Source organism: Lepidochelys kempii, chromosome 4 (genome assembly GCF_965140285.1).
Source record: "Lepidochelys kempii isolate rLepKem1 chromosome 4, rLepKem1.hap1, whole genome shotgun sequence".
Classification (NCBI taxonomy): domain Eukaryota; kingdom Metazoa; phylum Chordata; order Testudines; family Cheloniidae; genus Lepidochelys; species Lepidochelys kempii.
In genome coordinates this window covers 128318062-128334735 of record NC_136383.1, presented here as the reverse complement: position 1 = coordinate 128334735, position 16674 = coordinate 128318062, and positions in this window count along the sequence as shown.

The following is a 16674-nucleotide window of genomic DNA, read 5'->3' as shown; positions in this document are numbered from 1 at the left end:
GGCTGAGTGCATTCTGCTCCATGCCCAGGCTGCCACTTATGGATTGGGATGCTTGTCCATCCCTTGTTGATGTGGATCAGCACATACCATTGTTGACTGTTGTTCTGGGTCACAAATTACTTGCTAGCTTAGCACCATCATGTCTGATTTTTCATTCTTCTCAGTTTCCCGTTTGCCAGGCTGTTTTTTGTTCATTATTACTAGGACTCTAGTAATGCATAGTCTGAAAAGGGCAGTATTTTCTATTTTGTTCCTGGACTTTGGCCCAGACCCTCAAAGTATTTAGGCATGTAAATCCCACTAGAACCAATGAGAGTCAGGCACCCAAATACCTGGAGGATCTGGACCTTTGCGCTTTGCAGCATGTACTCTTTGCCAAGAGGATTAACATCTTTGTATCTCCCAATACTTTAGGGTTCTTAAGTAAGACGAATGGCTGGAGGATTTGTCTATGTTGCACATCAGATGGCTACTGTAAATGCCACACGAGATCAACACCTGGAACACATGAACCAGGAGGAATGTTATGGAAAACAATCTGAGACTTGAAATGCAGAGTAGGTGTTTGTTCTCTGGGATTTACCTGTCATGTACCACAGCTGTGTTAGTATTCTCTCACTTACTACAGCTTCCAAATTGTAGGGTCAGGTCCTGCAAAGTACCAACTCCCTCCTGCTGCACGCCTTCAATTCCTTCTAAAGTCATCGGGGTTTGAGGCTGCTCAGCACCTTACAGGAATAACCGCTGGTTTGCTGTATGTATTGTCATGTCAATATTGTGTAAATAGTGTTTTTGTACAATGTACTGAAAATTTCTTCTGAAGAGCTTCATGGCACTCTAGACATTCAATTCCACCTAATAAAATAATCTTTGAGTGGATTTTAGATTCTTTTTTTTTCTCTTAAAGCCAATTGATTCGAATTTTATTGAATGTACAGGTCATTTTCAGAACAGCCTTTTGAAGGATCGATAATTCACTTATCTAGGAGGTTGAGTGGCTTTCAATATATGTATAGAGCTCTGCAAAATTTTATGGATGAATAGTTTTATTCACTGAAAAATGCAGCTTCAGGTCAACCAAAACTATTCACGAATGTGGATCAAATTTGGCAAACAGTTTCAAGAGGGGAAAAAATGTTTTTTACAGTCCAAAGGTTTCATTTTGATATTTTCAAAATGAAACGTTTTGAGTTTCTGTTTGGAACGATTTCATTTAGAACGTTAGGTAGATTTATTTGAAAAAGAAAAAAACAAGAGGGTTTAAAAAAAACTGAAATATGAAACAAAATGAAAAAAAATTGCAGGTCAAACAAAAAGTTCAACCCAAAATGAAATGTAATTTTTTCAAGGTTTTCATTTCAGCTGCCGAACTAAAAAAAAAAAAAAATTATTTGCTGAGTTCTATGTACTTCATGACCAAGAGTGTTGTTATAAAAAGTCTTTACCAATCTAGGACTAGGACCATCTTTCACCTGATGTTGCTCAGAGAATAAATTCCTATTGGTATTACTGTAGCACCACGTGCCCCAAGCGGAGATTGGGGTCCCAGGCTATTTGACACTATAACAATATAGCAAGAGCTTGTCTAAACACAGTTTTCTACCATTTTAATTAGATAAGGTCCAAACTGGTCTAGTTAAAGTGGTCCAACCCCTTAGTGTGGACGCAATGATACTGGCAGGAAGGTGCTTATACCGGTACAGAGTACCCCTGTAAATGCAGGGTATTTACTCTCTCTGTCACAAATCACATCCCTAAATGAGAAATTTAAAGTGGAATAAAAATGGTGTAGACCAGGCTTAAGACAGAATCCCTGCCCTGAAAAGCTTACAGTCTAATAGACAAGACAGACACAGAGGGCAGGTCACACTGAAGGTTAATAGCAGAGCCCAAAATAGAACCCATGTTTCCTGCCTGCTAGTTTAGTGCCCTCCTGTTTACTAAGCTACACTGCCTCCCTCCGGAAATGGTCTCTAGTTTCACATGTGCCCGTGGATTCTACTCTCCAAACCTGTTAGCAATACTCTTCTGGCCTATTAGAACTTGGTGGTTCTCTCCTCCACACACCATCACCACCAACCGCCTCCTCAATGAAGTAAGCACAATAACTTCCATACTTACTTCTTACACATAGTGGGTGGGTTGTTTTTTTCAGGAAGTAATCCCCAGAGCTGTGCATAGGGTAATTCTTCTTCAATGCAGGCAGTAGCCTCCGATGTTTTAACTTGCATTTAGTCAAACAGAAAGTGAGCCAGTAAACCTCATTTCCACATTGTGGGTGGAAAGGAAAGACTCATACTTGTATTGTTGGTAGGGAAAAACCTACGTAAGATATTTCACTTTCTTCTGAGTGTATTGGATAGACCTAGCCATCATCTCACTAGCTCAGGGATTCCCATAGTGCTGATCACCATAGTATGTGAGCACCAGTTCTGTGTTAAATAAATGCCAATTTGCCAAAGAGCATATTTACTGAAGCTGAATAACTCATCACAGTATCGCTAAAAGCCCAATAAATGTTTGACATAATTAACTGGCATTGTATTTATTCTTCTTTTTAAAGCACCACAATAGGTTACTTTACAGCCAAGGCTTAAAAGAAAAGTCCCTGGGACTTTACAATCTAAGGGACTGATCCTGAAAACCACTGACTGCCACCTTTCCTGCTTCCTACCATGAGTTAGCCCATTGGAAATACATGCACTAGTAAACCCTGTATCCACGCTGTGTTTGGGATCAGGCCCTAATACTTTGCAATATTTTTTTATTGACTCAGAAGGGTTGCAGCTGAGTTGCAGTTGTTATGGACGATATTGAAATAGGAGCCACTGCTGTGGGATTGCAGTGTCAAAGCTCTGCAATAGGTATCTTTTAGCAGGGTGACGAGCAGTATTTAAATACATTACGACAGGTTTCAAAGTAACAGCCGTGTTAGTCTGTATTTGCAAAAAGAAAAGGAGTACTTGTGGCACCTTAGAGACTAACCAATTTATTTGAGCATAAGCTTTCGTGAAAGCTTATGCTCAAATAAATTGGTTAGTCTCTAAGGTGCCACAAGTACTCCTTTTTTTTAAATACATTAGTATTTAGTTAACATAAACAGTCCTACTTTTACATCCAATTTAAGGTGGAGACTTTCTAAAGAGCCCAGTGATTTTGGGTGTCCAACCTGAGACACCTTAAGGGGCCCTGATTATTAGAAAGTGCAGAGAATCCACCCTCTGCAAATTAGGCTCTTTTAAGGCATTGCAAGTCAGACATCCAAAAAATTCCTAGTCACTTTGAAAAGCTTGGCCTAAATCTTTATTGACACGCTTCATCGGAAGTACAGCAGGACGGCCGAGAAAGCCGCTGAGGCACCGGTCTCGCTAACCGACACTGCTAAAGGGTCTGTTAACGGATGGGTCTGTCCCTGGGAAGCGCTGAAGTTGAAGGAAGGCAATGTAATGCAGGTGGTGCACAGCACGTCACAGGCCCTCAACACCTGAGGCTGAGCTGGAGGGCGGTTCATGGGCAAACGGCAGTGCAGTCCCACTGCATTGTTGCAGCCGGGTCTGAGAAGAGAACTGGCTCCGACAAGCCAGCTCCCAGGCCACGTCTACACGGAGACAACTGCAGAGGAGCAGCTATACCGGTCCCCCTGTGCCACTGCAGCACGTCTACACAAACGCTTGTGTCAGTGTAACGCGTGTCACTCCGGGGGGGGGGGGGTTTAGTCACACCCCTGAGCGACATAAGTTATGCCAACATAGGCTGCAGTGCCAGCATAGCCTGAGTCAAACTAGAACCTCCTGATGCTGTTTAAAATCCGACACAGTTTTTCAGCGTTTTCTCCAAGGAGACTCACTAACTACTCAGATGACTCACCACTAACCAGGCAGGGTATTTTCCCATCATTGCTACCTGGGCTGCCTGCATTCCTCAAGCACGGCTGGTAGTTTCAGGGCGAGGTCAGCAGCGCCGGCTCAGTGGCTTCTTGTTCATGCCATAAGCAAGCAGATGCTGCACAGAGTGCAGCAGCTCCTGGATCACAGCCAGGTGCATGGAGACCTCCTGTCAGGACTGCTTTTTTTTTTAACATAAACATTAGGCTAAATCCTGATGATGGTGCGGAGCACCTGTAGTTCCCATGGACTCGGACGCACGTTGTGACTGAGCACGTCCCAGGATCTGGCCATTTTTGCTGAATGCCAGCTTGATTTGTAGTGGCATCTACAAAATGCCTTGAAAAGTATCGTTTTTCAGGTATCACTCAGAAATCGAAACGCTTGGGGCCTGATCCTGCCAGGGGCTGGGCATCTCCTGGAGATTTTCTGCAGCTCACAGGACTGAGCCCTTGAATAATAAAACGAAAAGAGGAACAGCATCCATCAGTGGCATGGGAAATCAATGGGAGTTTTGCCATTGATTTCAAAGGCAGCAGAACTGCCCTGCTCCTTTTTTAAGGGAGTAAATACAAAACTTTTTATGTGAGCAGAGATTGTAGGTTCCCAAATCTGATCTGGCACCATTTAGAACAGGCCCAATTCAGTCTAGTTTCTCCTCTCTGCAACACTTCTCCTCACAAAGTGTTATCTAAAGAAGAAAGCTCAGAATCAATCTCCCTTATGCAGGAGTCTCACTATTTGTCTTCTATTTGAAGCACTCCATCTTCTTGCAGCCTTTATGTTGAGGAATTGGAAGCCACAGGAGGTGATGGAGTACAGGCATGATAGGCTCCATCTGTGATTTCACACACTCCCCCTTTACCTGGCCCTTGTAATTGTTTTAGCAATAACATCCAGTAGAACGTCACTGTCCCATTTCACGCCACTGCACGCGTCCTATTCCCCAGGTGAACCCCTTCTACCTCCCAGCCATGCTTCAACAGCAGATGTTGATGTGAGGTTTCATACTACTAGGCTTTCATTATATTTATGCTACCATATGTTCAGCTAGTGCATTATGAAGAGTTATTATACTAAACTATTGTTGGGTTTGATCCAAGCCACATTGAAGCCAATGGGAGCCAGCAGATTTTAGATCAGGCCCTGAATGAACAAAGCATTTTGTGATACATTGTCCTTTTGTATTGCACATGTACACTTTAACAATAGTTTGCAACATTAAGTCATTCACAGTTGGTCTCCCCACTAACCGTGTGAATTAATGAGTTTCTAACAATTAAGCTCGCTCTCCCCCACTCTCTCAACATTTGCTGCATAGGAATGCACACCCACAAAAACCCACCGAGCTAAAGTGCGGGGCACAAGAAGATGCTATTACACACAGCATGTAGTTCTGACAACCGTCACTTGAAACCCAAAGAAATTGCAAAAAATATTTTGAGGAACAAAGTTCTCTGACACAGCACAACAAAGATCTGGGTCCATGAACACCAGATGCTCCCCACATTAAAGACCATTTATTGCTTCATTCAAAATATTCTCTTCCATTTCATCTTGATGGAGAAATTCACACCTAACTATTCACAGTTGCCACTCCATAGGCCAAATGGAGTTGTTGAGGACCCCAGGGCATGGCCACTAGTTAAGTCGAGGGGATGGAAGGCCATAAGGGTCGAGGAAGTCTCCCTGCTCTAGGCCTAAGGGCTTCTTTTCAACCCCCCTTAATGGAACTCAGGCCTGGCTGGTTTGAGTAAGCTCTTTTGCTCTTAAAACAATGTTGCAGCCGCAGATAATGCCTTACAGTGTAAGGTTTGCTGACGCCATGTTAAAGATAACAGGAGAAGACATCTTTAAGGCCAGACAGAATGTGCTGGTTGTTTAAGTTGCTAGGAATGCTTGTTAGAGGTTGCAGGAAATAAACATTGTTGTAACCCATATAAAGAAGGCAAAGTATTTGTGCAAAGCTTTGATTGGCTGATGTGTAGTGCAGTAGCATTAAGGAATATAAAAGTGTGTGTAATGACCTGCTCTGATGTGCAGGATTTGAGATTTCTCTCCCTGTACCTTTCTTTGGAATTCCAAATAAACTTTTCTACTTCTCCACCCCGTTGTGATTATGGGTGACGCATACCGGGCAACGAACCCCTGCTGTTGCTCGCCTCAGGCACACTGTGCCGGCAACAGAGTGGTTCATGGGACCTTAAAATATAGGGCTCAACCCTGCCTTCAAATACACGGCCCAAGTCCTTATTTAAGCAAAACTCTCATTCGTTTCAATTGGAATTTTGCCTAAGGACTTCAGGGTCAGGTCCATACACTCTGTGTTTGCCATCCAAAGCACCACACAATAACCAACTGAACTAGCTATGTTCTCCAGCTAAGAAAGTTACATAACTGATCCATTTGTTTTCTCCAAGTGGGGTTACAGTGTACGAAGAGCCATTCTCCTTTCCTTCAGTAACACTGGGTTTTGTTGATACTGTTGTGCGCAGTGTCTCGTGGGTTTAGAATTCACTTGACTTTCTCAAATCCTCCATTTTGCTCTGCTGCGATCACAAAGGAACCACAATCTAACCACAGACATCTACCACGCGTGCCTGGGGCTTTTGTGACAGTTAATGGCTGCATCGGTGCAACAGGTGAGTCGTTTATACAGACAGGGACCAAATCTAAACAATAACAAATACAATTTTTTTTCAGCTACCGTACAGCAATACTTACCTTTGAAGGACTTGCACCAGGAAGGGCTTCTCGGGGTAAGCTGGTAACCAGTTATGCCTTTCCAGCTATTACCTACAATATCAGTGTGTGCTGCACACCTGCCTTTATATTTTAATGTGGTCAGCACTATGTAGGACACACCACACAGCAGCTGCTGCTACATCTGAATCTGCCACTTCTTGCGTTCTTAGAAACTGTCTCTTCTATTATGTTGGTTCGGTGCAAGGGAGCTGCCTCCAAAATGTGTTTAAAGGCAGCTGATGAAAGGATTTTGGTTTGCTAAGCTCTATAAGAAAACAACACTAATCATGTCACTTTATCCACTGCCCAGCCCTGCCCCTGTGACTGCCCAGCCAGAGCCGTTTTATTTTTGAAATTACATTAGCAAAACTACATTAAAATAACATTATTGAGGTTTCAAAGTTGTTAAGGAAAAGTTAGCACATGTGACTCCATTTTGGTTTGGGGCCCACCATTGTTTAAATGCCAGCACATCATACACCAGGAGGAGTAATCCTTAAATACTGAATCCCTGTGAAAATCCTCCTCCTTGTCTCCAGCCTGCCTTGACTCCCAGTATCTGGTTTTTCTCAGTCTCTAACTCCCTGTCTCTTGGCCTTGATGTGAGGCCTCCCATCCTGATAATAAAAGTTACTGATGCATGGCTTTAGGACCATGCTGTGTAATTAACATACTGGTATAGCACGAGGAATGCACCAAGCAGGGATAGGTGGTAGATAAGACAAGGGTTTGTTTATTGGCTAAGGTTTCCGATGCACGAGGGCAACATGCTTTGCTAAAAGGTATATAACCTTTGTATAATCTGCATTCAGGGTCCCCTCCTGGCTAGCAGGGGGGCACCACACTCGAGCGTAATAAATTTAGTGTTTTTTGGGAACTCTGCAGTTGTGGACTTTTTTTCTGTACCTCAGCCTAGATTCGAACTGTGCATGTCCTATCAGGTATAATTCGCAGCATTGGTGTGCGTGTCCTATCAGGTATAATTCGCAGCACTTGTGTGCGTGTCCTACCAGGTATAATTCGCAGCAGTTGTGTGCATGTCCTACAATGTGTAATTTGTAACAAAGTCAAGCTCTAAAATGCCCAGATTAGGAAATGCCCAAATTAAGATTGGCTGCACAACTATAATTCTCTCCCCTTGGACATGTGCATGATGATACAGACATTAATTACATGATCACAATGGTTTTTCATAAGACCCCTGCCACTTTCAGTGCATGGGTCATTTTTATTATTTCTTTTTCTCTCCTCATTCAGTGTGAGGTCCAGGGCTAATTGACTGCCATACCATCCGAAGGCTGCTCTGAATGCAAAATTATTAATTTGCTCCAAGGCATTTTGTTGGTGCTCTTGTCGTAGTACCTTAGTGCTTCACGAAGACTGTGAATTTTTCCGCACCACACCCCTGTGAGCAGAGATAGTGTTATTAATTCCATTTTACAGTGGGGAAACTGGACAGGGAGCGAGTAAGGTTAAAATTGTCAAAGCCTCCACTAATTTTGGGTGCCCAATTTGAGATGACCTAAGACCTGATTTTCCAGAGTATGTAGCAATTTAATAGTACGGTACATGTTCAAAGCACAGCTCCAGTTGACTTCACTTGCAGACACGAGCACTCAGCGCGTCTGCAAATCAGATCTCCGGTGTCTCAAAGCAGGCAGCCAGAAGAACACATAATTAGTTGCCAGCTGTGAACATTTTGTTTTAAGTGACTTGCCCAGCATCACATGGGCACTCTATCGCAGAGGCAGGGATAGAATCCAGTTCTCCAGGGCAGCATCCAACTTCCTTAATTATGAGACTATCCTTTCACTTCCTGCAGTGTCGTGCCTCATTTACTTCACACCTTCCCCCTTCTGCAATACTCACAAATGAGGCAGGGGTCCTACAGACAACAGCCACCTTCACTACATAACTCTGATTCATCCCCAGGTGAGGTCCATCCTGTGCATTGAATGAACCAGAGTTACTGTGGAAAAGCTAGTATGTGATCATAGAATCATAGAAGATAAGGGTTGGAAGAGACCTCAGGAGGTCATCTCGTCCAATCCCCTGCTCAAAGCAGGACCAACACCAACTAAATCATCCCAGCCAGGGCTTTGATCATATACTTAAAGTCTAAAAGTATGCGACTATAAACATAAATACACAAGGGGGCTGAATTAAGGTTGCAAAGCAACTCTACATCTGGTATTTCTTAACTTTTGAGTATTTGACTCAGCAACTTGAATACATTTATTTCACATAATTTTTGGTATGTAAAATCCTTGGTTTTATTTTCAAAAGAAACAAGATCTATGGTCTGTAACTATCAGTCTCCTCATCATCAAGAGGGTTTGATCTATGGACCTTCTGCATTTCCGTTCAGACTTCTAGCACTAGAGCTACAAGACTAATTAAACAAAACAAGATGCACACTATTAACATCCTTTCATGCCTAATGGAATTAGCCCAACTGCTATAGACATTTTCAGTTTCTTTTCTTGTAATCAGCTCTCCAATCTCTCTCAGCCACAATAACAACTGCATGCTACCTCAAAGGTCAAAGATGCTCTTTTCCCAGCGTGAACTGGAAAATGGGTGTCTGATCATAACGTCAAACGGAAAAAATGCCTCTCATGTAACTATGGCCTGAGATCTGTCAACGTTCAAGGAAATGGAAACCAATAACAGCCAAGAAAATGAACTATGTTGAGAAGCAGTGTCCTTTAGGTCTTGGGGACTGTTGCTGAGCAACACAAGACATCCCAGAATTTCATCCTCTCCCTCTGAGTAATAAGCCAGGTGCAGAAAGGCAAAGACTTGTACATAACAGTAGGTTCTCTGCTCCTATTTTGGAGGATGGAAACCAGTTATTAACAGAAGAAAAACCACAAGATTTACAAAACTATCAGTAGGGTCACGGGACTTTCTCGGTGGATTTCATAACACAGGTCATCAGTCCTGGATAATATAGTTTTTGCAAAGAGCTTGCCAGCATAGGACCATATCGCGGATGCACAGATGAAACCAACACCGGTAACATCTTGGGTCAACTCAGCAAGATTGCTGTTGTTCATCCACACTGCCTTTGAGGACATGCAATACCGAGAGAAGCTGACCAGACTCATTTCCTTTGTGTTTTTTCAGTATGTTTTCTCGTGACTATTAAACCATGGCACTATTTCCTTTTAGAACACTAACTAGTATTGGAAATTTAGGATGCCTAGCATGGACATCTAGCCAAATGGAGGAACCAAAAATCAGAACAAATACAGCAGATTCTGCCCCAGTATAATCATTTGAGCTACTCTAGATACACACCAGTGTAATTGTAATCAGAATCTGGCCCAATGCACTTTGCTTTCCAAAGCTGGTGTCAATACTACATCATTTTTAGTTGATAAGTGTGGGCATAACCTAAGCTTTCACCCAGTGATGCCTGGTCACTTTCCTCTCCTCCCTCCCCATTCCCAGTAGGAGTTCAGGGACTTTGCTGCTCTTTGGATCCTTGCGGGGGTCCCAGCTGGGAGAAGCCATGGAGAAGTGAGGGGGGAGAGCTGCCCATGTGGGCTCTCTGTATCTCATCCCTATTTCATGGATGTGGGGCTAACAACACTTCCCCAGGGCTGAGGATAAATTTACTAATGTTTGTAAGGCTCAGGTACTATGGTGATGAGCAACATAGAAAATTTCATTATCCCTTATTCTGTCCAGAGTTTGATGGCATGCAGTAAATAAGGTCTGGGGCCACACACTGAATGAGGAGGTTAAAAAGAAATATTGGACAGTTCCTCGTCCCCTGAACATTGTCCATCCCTTGCACTGAATGAGGCGGGGGTCCCGTGGAAAAAATAATAAATGATCATGTAATTAAAGACCACTGTAACATACACACACAAGGGGGCCAGATTAAGATTCCACAGTCAACTGTATCTGTTAGATGTAAATTAAACTTGTTGAAATTTTTTGCATTAAACACCTTTTTGTCAAAAAAAAGCAGATGTTTAAAACAATATGTTTCATGGAAAACTGTCGCCATTATCTACATTTTCCATTTTATGCAAAAAAATTCATTTGATTTTTAGACCAAATTTTTTATTGAAATCATTAGCCACTTTTTTTGTTTACTGACAACATGGTTTTCAACAAGACAACACAGTGTTTGGTAAATGAAATATTTTGCAGGCAAAGTATTCATACATGATTCAATTGATAAAGAGCTAAAGGATAGGAATATAATTAATGCTGGTCACCTGGTTTTATTGAAAATGGGTCTTGTCAGACAAACCCAATTTCATTCTTTGATGAGAATACAAGTTTGGTTGATAAAGGTAACTTCACAGCTGTAATATACTTAGACTTTTGTAAGGCACTTAGTACCTCTCGACATTCTGATTAAAATGTTAGCACTATACAATATTAAATGAACACGTTAAATAAGAACTGACTAAATGACAGATCTCAAAAAGTAGTCATCAGTGGGGAATCGTCACTGAAGCAGGCCTTTCACTAGGGATTGGTCCTAGGCCCAACACTATTCAACATTTCCATAAATGACATTAAAGTAAATATAAACTCACTGCTGATAAAATTTGCAGATAACACAAAGATTAGTGGAGTGGTAAATAATGATGAAGACAGGGCAACCATACAGAGGTGATCTGGACCACTTGGTAAACTGGGCACATTCAAACAAAATGCAATTTAATATATCTAGGAAGAAGAAATGCCAGGGGACCGTATCCTGGAAAGGATTCAGGGGCCAAAGTGGACACACAACTCAACATGAGCTCTCAGTACGATGCTGTAGTGAACAGAGTCACTGTGAGCACAGAATGAAGTAGTTTCCTTACACTGCTGAATAAATATAACATTATACAAAACAAGTGTTTGATCCTGAAAATATTACTCACATAAGTAATTGTTCTTCTCATTGACTTCATTGGAACTGCTCACGTGAGTGAGGACTATTTGTATGCACAAGATTTGCTGCAAAATCTGGGCCCAAAGCAAAAGTAACTGGCTGATCCAAACCTAAACCAAGTCAGAGCTCAAGTCAAAGACTATGAGTGTCTGAGCTAATACCAGCAGGGTGCTGTTGCAGTTTCTTATTTCCTGAACAATGAATCTCTGTAATATGTTTAACTGGTTTGGGTTTTTTTTTTCTTTTTAATTCAGGAATCCAGGAGAAGATTCAAATCTAAGAAGCTGAGAACTCTGTTCTTCAACCAACTTGTTGAACAGTAAATCATATTGCATACCATAAAAGTACTTTAATTAATGCATAGGCAATAGCAACACTAAACCTGTAGTAGACATATAATACAGCTAAATATGTAATAGATAGTTTTACTGCATGTGCATTAAAACTGATGTCTTCATTACATGTATTTTTTTAAACCCAAATTTTGGAAGGCGTTATTTGTAGGGAAAGAGAAACCATGGAAGAACGGGAGAACACACACCCATCTAGATTCAAAACCAGCTGAATGGATTGCATTCAAACTTTCCCATAATTCATTTTTGGGCTCAGACCAAAAACTGGGAAGTTCCCAGCCAGAAAGAATATTTCTGAGAACATTCTAAGCATTTGCAAAGCGAGTGAAAGTACCTTTTTATATATTTTTTGCAAGCTTGGAGGCCGAGGCCTTTAAAGCCTTACTCACATGACTACTGCCGTTGACCTCAATGAGAAAACTGAGACCAATAAGTAGTGTCAGGCTCAGACTCTGGACAAAACAGCTGGAGCAGTGAAAAGCTGCTCTGAAAGCTCTAGATCCAGCCAGAGGAGAATTCCCCTTGCACGGGAAGTGAGGAGCTCTTTACAGGCCCCAGCATAGGGGGCATGGTGGGGTGGGGCTGGGAGCAGAGGAAGTGATATTTCCAAGGTTGTGAAAGCAGGGAGTACCCTCCACTCCCACTGAGGCCAGAGGCCCCTTTATCTTTGTTAGCAATAAGGATAGTGTTAGCAGTCAGACGGCTCACCCAGCTAGCTGAGTACCCGACATGTGTGTGCAAACAGGTACTTCAATATCTACATGGTCCAAGCTGCCCCCCGGACAGTCCTCCCAAACCCGGGAGACTAAGCTTTGTAATATTGGGTCTGCAAGCAAACAGATCAGGCAAGTGTTATTACAAAGAGCAAGCCAGCAGGTGTTTGTTCTGTTTTAAATGGGTGATCTTCGTGATCTTATCCAGGTAACAAACATAAACGAAGAGCTCCCTTTCGTGTCATTCTCTTTATGTCATGGGGTTCATTCACTGCTAGGCAGCGCCTCCTCCTGGCTGCTCTAAGGATTAGCTCCATTCAGGTCTGATGCCCCCTTCTTGGTTTCTCACCCTATGGTCTCGCATTGTCTCTGGAGTCAGGTTACTCCCGCTTCATCATTCAGGCAACTCCCTCCTTATGATTCAGCCCTATGAGGTCACTACCTAGCCCGCCCCTGCTGGGGTACCAAAGTCCCACTGGACAATCTGTCTCAGGCAGACTCCCATTCCACTGCCCAGTCTATGCCGCTTCCCCAGTGACTGGAAAGGGAATCCGGGCCCACCCACTACTCTGAATTCCAGCCCAGGGACCCTACAACCAGCCACCAAGGTCTGCACTATCCAAAACCTTGCTGCTGTTTCCCTAGGCTACTTCCCACTTTGGCTCCATCTTCTCCACCCTCCTCTGGGTACACCCTTCCTTCAAGGCCAGGCTACCAAGGCTTCTATTCTCCCCCTGGTTTCTACCTGTCCCCCACTCAGCCCAGCAAGTGACTGCAGACCTTCACATATTGCCATCTCCTGCACATCACTTCCTGGTTATCTATTGGCCCAGCCTGCACCTGCCCAGCTGGGCATCATTGTCAGTTGGAACTTATCAGGCCTGACTCTCCTCCAGGGGCAGCCTGCCACGGGGTTCGTTACCTGGCCATTTTGACTTCCTCAGGCCTTGTGTGAGGTAAACCCCCCCCATCACACTTTGACTAAACACAGGGTTTGTACCAGTTGATTTCTTATAGAAGTGACCAGAGATGACACGGCAAGACATAACGTATTTCAGAAAATAAGGATAAAAACACAAAAGGCATCTGCAGAGCTCTCTGTGCTGACAGGCAGAGTGTGCAGCATTCAGAAAGAACCATTTAAAGGGTACGCTGCTCCTAGATCGTATCTTCTGAGGACTTTGTACAGCAACAAGCACAATGGGCCCCCAGTCTTGACTGCAGCCTTTGCGCACGACTGTAACATAATAATATCTATTCTCAAGTACTTGCACTGAGAGAGAGAAAGCATCTGTGATCAAACACCTACTAGGGCAGATCTCTGAACTACTCTCTGCTCTACTGCTGGCCCGAGAAAAGAATATTGAGCCTTTATTTCACTAACAAATGTTCAGAGCATTTTGCAAATGTCAATGACTTCTCAGAGCAACCTGGGTGAGGGGTAAATCAATATCATTAGCGCCATTTTATAGGTGGAGAAAATAACGCCGAGTTTAAAAAATGTGTCCAAGGCCACAGAGAACATTTGTCAACAAACGGTTTTGGACGCAGATGCCTAGCTCCCAGCACTCTTGCTGTTAAGAAGTTCCATATGTTCGTGGCATACAGATCTGTGTTCATCTGAGCTCAATCCTGTAAATATGTACTACTGGGGTAGTGGATGCTACCGTGGTTCCTCTGACGTCAGCTCCTGAAAGGAGCTGAGCATCCTCAGTTCCCATTGACTTTGATGCCAGTACTATGGCCTGTAGTCAGAGTTTACAGGATTGGGCCCTATTACCGTTATTCCATTCCCTAACAACGATAAAGGGGCTTGATCCTGCAAGGTGCTGAGTGCCCCTGGTTTCAATGAGAGTTGAGGGTGCTCATCGCCTTCCAGGAGGTGGTCAGCACAGGATCACACCCTTTGTACCAACCAGGGCATTGTCAATTTGCCAAATCTTGACAGGGGCTGAGCACCGGCAGGTTCCATTGGGCCAAGTCTAGAGTTCCTGTCTTAAGCCAAGGAAATTTACTTCTGTGTTGACTGAAGGAAAGCTGAGTTGGTACCTCAGGGTTTGACTTATTGACCTTTGTGAGAGTTTCAGGTGCTCAGCACCTCTGTTGGCCCAATACTGTGAAGTCATGATTCTCCTCATCTCTCAGTGACTTCCACAGGAGCTTAGTGCACTCAACAGTTCCCTTCAGGATCAGGCCATACTACAGGTATATTACTTCTGAAAAGTTGCTACACTTGTCAATCACTCCCATAAAAACACGTCCTCCCTCATTCCTCTGGGTGGGGAAAGTCTGTAGGGTAGGGATATTAAATGATATTTCATTGAAATCTTCATTGAGCAACTGCCTTGATGTCAGAAGATTACTGGTCGGTTTTAAAATGAAGTTGATTTGTTAAATGAAAAGGGCAAACACCAGCAGGGACACTTGGTATTTTCCTTTTAGGGAACACTATAGTTCTTGCTGCTTCATCCTTTAGTCTATTCAGGTTCTTATGCTGTGCCCATCACCATGGTATCTGAATATTGAAGCAACCATTTGACTTGGCACGGCCTCACATTTCGAGCTTTCAATCACTGGAACATCGACTAGTCCAGAATGCAGTTATTTAAGGGCTGAATTGCCATGCATTTACTTCTCTGCCATCTTCCAAACTGATGCCGATCTAGTGTAGTAACAAGGGGCACTATGTTAACAAACTTGCCCGAATAATATAATGTTGCTTCGTTGTGATTTTTAGAAAAAGGGTTTTCATCTCCGTTCGGTACAATGGCCGTAGTGCTGGCTGAGCTGGACAACAAAACTCCAGAACCCTACATCTAGTCTGGAGACACGCGTGTATGTATCTTAGTAGCAATTACGAATGTTTGAGTGCTGATAACACGCGTAACCGTTACTTTTTATCAATGCAGCGCATTGTCTTTAAATATTGCAAACATCTGGACTTTGGCAGCAAGTTTCACCTTCTTTCTCATAGACTCTTCCTGGGAAACACACAAATAAGGAAACCACCCACACAGGACGTTTGATGAAACTAGCCTTGTGCCCAGATATTTTCCGTTTCTTTTCTCAGACCCAGCTCAAAGTAGCAACCTCAAGAACCATCCCATTGAAAGTCCAAGGTGTCATGTTTCCAGTACGAACAGGAAAAGGGTACTTTGCTCACATAGTCTAACAGAACAACACCTGTCATGGGACTCTGCTAGGAGTACTATGCACATAGTAAATATCAAAATAAGATAGATGGCTAAGAGTGACGACGTCACTAGACCTCATGCCATGCTGCACATGACATTGTGTTGGATGTGATGTTGTATCCTAAACCCTTTGCCTTCTTCAGCATGACATACCCCCTTCCACCAGCTGATCATTAATAGCAAGATTCCCCTTATCTAGGGAGGGAAGCTAATGGGTTTGGGTGGATAGCCCAGAACTCTTAAACCAATGACTAATAAGTAGCAGCACCCTTAGAAGTGATAAAAAAACACGGCTAAAAGTATAAAAAAATATCAAATAGAATATTGAGAGAGCAGTGTTTAAAAAATGTGCAGAGAGAATTGTTGAGGAAAAACGGACATTCATAAATTTATATATGAACTAAAATACCCCACTGCATTTTCGCATGTGAATATCTGGAGAGAAAAGTCGCAGGTATTTATAGTGATATGGCATAATAATCTGAGTTATATATTTGTTATGAGGTGTATATTTTTATTAAACATTTTTGTTAGAAAATTTAATTTTAATTTAAAAACAAACTGAATTGCTGATAGCACATGTAATTTCCTTAAAAAGTATTAAAAGAGAGGAAAAAGAAAAGGAGTCCTTGTGGCACCTTAGAGACTAACCAATTTATTTGAGCATAAGCTTTCATGAATGCATCCGATGAAGTGAGCTGTAGTTCACGAAAGCTCATGCTCAAATAAATTGGTTAGTCTCTAAGGTGCCACAAGTCCTCCTTTTCTTTTTGCGAATACAGACTAACACGGCTGCTACTCTGAAAAGAGAGGAAGTAAGTGTAAAAGGCAAGGAAATACAGCAGAGCAGAGACATTATAAGTTATATTTGCAGCAGGT